Source organism: Pinus tabuliformis, chromosome Q (assembly GCF_031772625.1).
Source record: "Pinus tabuliformis cultivar Carrire ecotype Pingquan chromosome Q, CPIR1, whole genome shotgun sequence".
NCBI lineage: Eukaryota > Viridiplantae > Streptophyta > Pinopsida > Pinales > Pinaceae > Pinus > Pinus tabuliformis.
The window spans coordinates 770,476,034-770,481,011 of record NC_142296.1 but is presented as its reverse complement, the minus strand read 5'-3'; the positions used below and the strand labels follow the sequence as shown (position 1 = coordinate 770,481,011).

Here is a 4,978-nt window from a genome sequence, read left to right as displayed (position 1 = left end):
TCTACAAGCAATTGGATGTCCTCAAGAGCTGCTGGAAGGAAATCCCTGCTTAACAGGGAGCTTAGCTAAGTCCCTATTTAAGAGGGAGCTTGGGTACATTCCTTCATAGGAATGGGTAAATTCCTTCAATGGAATGGGTACATTCCTTAACAGAATGGATTGGTCATCCCTAGTTAAGAGGGAGTGACAGTTGTGGTTCTCTATCTCATGTGTCATGCACTAGACCAAGAATAACAACCATAAGTCTTAGTGAAGGCCATGAGGAGAGTTATAGACACATCATTCTTGTCTTCACTTGGAAAGACAAAATGGAGGATTGGGTAAACATTTGGCATCTGATACTCTTTGAGGATGAGTTAAGGCATCCAAGATAAAAGTAGTCGTAGAGTACTGATATTCTTTGAGGACTGAGAATCCAAGATAGGAATAGTCCTAGTGGAACACACCCTGAGAACCCGGGTCAAGTATGTTCCAAGAGAGACAATGATGAGGGTGTCTATACATCATTGGTCTCGCCAGCATTGAGCTCAAGTCTTGTGGAGAGATGGAGTTGTTAGCCAAGGCTTTGCTATGTGACAATGTTGATTGATATGATACTAAACACATGGGTTACCAATCTGACTCTTCTTATGAGAATTCTCGGATTGAGAATGACCAAGTACCAATATGAATACCTCTGTAGTTAAGAAGGATTGTTGAAAAGTGTAACTAGGTTCAGACTTCATGATGACATGCGTAATTGTGATTTTATGTAATTGATGAAAAGAAAAAGAAAAAGAAAAAAGAAATTATTATTGTAATACTTGTCTCATGGGTTTCATGAGCAAGGAATTTTATTTTTAGTAATGGCTCCCATTGTGAGCCTTTAGGTTTTGTCATCAAGTCATAAAAGTCTATAGAGCCAATGTCAAAGATGTAAGACCCATGTGGGCATGTTACACATTGTAAAAGCAAATTTGTTCATGCCATAAACCTTCCAAGACCTTGTTACAAAGTCACCTTGAAGTCGGCCCAAAGATGTTTCCAGAAAGGCATGTCGGACTAGGTTCAACACAGCTATGCTACATTTTAAAAACCTGTCCCAGAAAATATATATGCAATAGGAAACATATCATAACACTATTAAACAAACGATTAAAAAATTATCTATACACAGAATCAACGCATAATCAGAAATTAAAAGGAGCTGATGTAAATAGGATTTTGCCAATACTCTGTAGTCTCTACATACTGAATGCAGAGGAGTCCATCCATTGAACTTATACAGGGATGTGTCATAAATTGCAATCAAAAACAAAAAAAGCCATTTTCTACTGCCAAGAAACCATGGCCTATCCCTCTACATATCCACCATGGTATGGAACTTACTATAATTTATCAGAATTCCGTGACCTAATGCATAATTGGATTATAAGCATAATAAACGATTACAACAAACAATAGTATGCTACACATTAAATAAAATTCTAGCAATGAACCATTTCATAGGCCAAAGACAAATAACCAGACTATTTCAACAATTTATGTGTCTATAACAGGATATCCACTTAGCTTTACGGGTTCATTTTGACTCAGCGGGGTTCGGTCCCAAAGAAACCCGACCCGCTTTGTTCCATCCATCCATAAAATTAAAGAAAATCCAGTTCAGCATATGAAATAGAATACAATTGCTGTTATCTACCTAGTATCGGTACTTGGTAGAATAATCCTTGGGGGCAATGACCAGACCCCTGCCCTTCCTGGCCCCCTGTACACGGTCTCAATAATATCAATGAACTCCTGCTTGTCTTTCATAGCCCAGTTGATTTTATTGTTGTTCCCCGTCCCCAAATCTATCATTATATGCTTATTGCGGAAGAAAAACATGACAGTAGACGGGTCATACAGTTCGTACATCGTGTTGAAATCAGGCACCTCCGTTATGTCCACCAGGTATATCACTGCGAAATTCTTGATTGTTTCTGCAACAGATGACAGCACTTCGTCCATCTGCATTGAAAATTCATTCCAACACTTATAATTAATTACAGCACAGCTTATTCGTTATTCGAATCCTGTGCAAGTATATCATTTAGAAAAAAATAATTGGTACCCACCTGCATACATGTTTCGTCCCAGTCATGGCCGAAGCGAATGACGACGAGACGCTCCTCCTCGGCTAGAATGGCCTGATCCACTGCCCAACCGGAGTGCAAATGGGGTAGCAAGTACGACATTTTTGCCTCGCTCGATCTTCTGCCCGGCGTCTCTCTTTGAGACGTTAGGGTATGCCCGATCTAATTTTATAGACATAAAAGTAAGTTTTCAGATTGGCCGACCAATGAATAGTGTTGACAACTTTTTGCTCGGGGTTAATCCGACGAAGAGGCGAAGTTAGTAAGGCGGGGAAGAAGGCTCTCGAAGTATGTTGATAGGCAAAGTTAGTGAAGGCGGGGAAGAAGTATCTATAAGTATAAGTAAATGAGTTTGGAAAAAAAAAAAAAAGGGAGAAAGAAAGGTTTTTTTTTTTTTTTTTTTGGGTTTATCTTGTAAAAAACAAAAAATTTATATATATAAAAGAATATTTAAATTAATTAATACAGAGTTAAAAATCAAATATATAGAATTAAAAGTTAATTAAGGTTATTTTCAGTGATTGGGAAAAAGGATTGTGGTCTTCCTCATCCAAGTTTAATTCCCTTAGTAATATGATGAACCTTAATGTAATTCCCTAAGTGATATGATGAACTTTGATGTAATAGACAAAATATCAATAGTTTTGATATAGGATCAAAAATTAAAAGTTTTAAGGAATTAATGGTTTAGATGAAGTGATTTATATTATGAAAAGAAAGTACATGGTTTACTCATCTGAAAATGGTTGATGAGAAATCATATCAAGGTCAAAAGGGGGTTGTTTAAAAATAAGCAAGGCATAGTATAAACCTCTAATGGATGTGGGGATTAACCTTATTAGTATTTGGTTATGGGGTTTGATTTGCAACATAGCCTTACGATTTTAAAGATAATTTTAAAAAAATATAGATATGGGGATTAACCTTGTTGGTATTTGGTTATGGGGTTTGATTTGCAGATACATGACCATGTACTCTTAAAGAGATTTTTTTAAAAAAAAATAGATTGTAGAAAATTAGAAAATTTAAAACATCTTTGAGATTACACTAGTTGAAAGAGAATAGATTTTTGAAAAGGGAAACCTAGATTATGAACAAATAAGTGTTATTAGGCCACTAATTTCAATTGTATATTAGATTTATTGTATCAAAAACCAAAATATAGATTTTCTTCTGGTTATCCTTTTCGAAATTCAGTACTATCATTACCTTAAGCAAAAAGGGATTGAAGTGAGGATGCTTATTAAAACCTCCATAGCATAAAAAATAATGACTACATATGCCCATATATCTATTAAAGGGATTGAAGTGAGGATGTTTATTAAAACCTCCAAACACTTGGGCATAAAAAATAATGACTACTTGTACCCACATATATAGATATATATATATATATATATATATATATATATATATATATATATAACCATGTATTTTACAAAGTTCATTTTAGAGAAAATATATATTAAATGGGAGAATAAAGTTCATAAGTAAAACCTAGAATGTGAAAATATTATGTTTAAATGTAGAGGTGGTTGTGAAGTGAATGCTCATCAAAGTCATCTAGAAAATATAAAAAGGATTTAAGTTAGGTTTTTAATTTATTTAAAAGATGTAGATAGTGATAAAGGTTATTTTTATTTAGAATTAATTATTCAAATTAGATGAAGTTAAAGACTTGTGTATTCTTGTCTTCTTTTCTCTTAATTTTTTTAGTAGAAATATTCTCAAAAATTCAATTGCTCTTAACCTTAATCTTCTTTTTCAAAAATCCCTTTTGGATATATTCCCTCAGTATCTATCTCCTATCTTCCTAACTTTCTGAGGAAGGGGAAGTTCAAGTCCTCATTCTCGTGATTGTTCTTGATCTTCAATATTAGTCATAAAAAATGATCCATAAACTATCGTGTATATTTCACTCGACAATTTGTCACAACAGATTTGATAAAATTATACTTAAAAATCCAAATCTACATTATTACAGTTTTTTTCTCTTTGGATATAGACATATGTAGATTACTGTTAATAGTGTATGTTGTAAATTACAATTGTGCAAAAAATAAAGAACAATGGAATAAAAACTCACACACTTTTAACACAAGATATGACCTGGGAAACCCTTTTGAGAGAAAAACCTATTTGGAAGGTGACATTGCCCCGCTCTCTTTCTCTGAATAGAAAATGCCTGTGAGTACAAAGAAGTATTGCATGTGGCATGTGGGATACTACATTGCACAATTCCTCTTTGTGTTCTCTATCTCCTATCCCTCTTAGCTAATTTTTGCTCAATTATGGAACAAATGCACTTGAAAGAATGGAACCCCTCTTCCTCTTAATGGTCTAGTTATAACATAGCTCAATGGCCTACTAGTGGTTAGGTTTGACTACCTCAACTCTTAAACATAGTTATAATTCAGACTCTTCTAAAGTCTTCTCCGTCATAGTCACATGGCTAGCCCCTTTTTCATTAATAATGGGGGTTGACGTGGCATCATCTCAAATTATGGCGATGAAAACAGGAAGGTTAACTTCTGAGTGGCATAACTTTCACATACGAACTCCAATTGACATGATTCTTGCGTCGTTGGAAAGGTATTTGTGTGTAGAATAGGTAAAAAAGATGTCACATAAATGTGGCTAATTTTTGCCCCTAAAAAACATTGTTTGGTGCCTCAAAATTCTCCCAGAAGGTTTCAGACCCCAATTTGTCAAACTGGGTCTCGTTGGTAAAAAGGGTATTGTGAGTTGATTCTTCCACTTTTTCCACTCTAAAAGCATTGAGATGGATAACAAACAATATAATGATATAATCTTGATCACACCTCCCCATTTTAGGAGGCTTTTTTCCCCAAAGCTTCTATTAA

General features: G+C 34.6%; 1 pseudogene across 1 annotated transcript; it reads right to left on the bottom strand.

Annotated features, from left to right (window-relative positions):
* Positions 1 to 1,388: 1,388 nt before the first annotated feature.
* On the bottom strand, positions 1,389 to 2,276 carry LOC149221761 (thioredoxin-like protein YLS8; annotated as a pseudogene). Its single transcript, XR_016249385.1, has 2 exons — positions 2,097 to 2,276; positions 1,389 to 1,989 (listed from the first exon to the last, which is right to left on the bottom strand). The product of XR_016249385.1 is annotated as a thioredoxin-like protein YLS8 (transcript).
* Between the last annotated feature and the right edge of the window lie 2,702 nt (positions 2,277 to 4,978).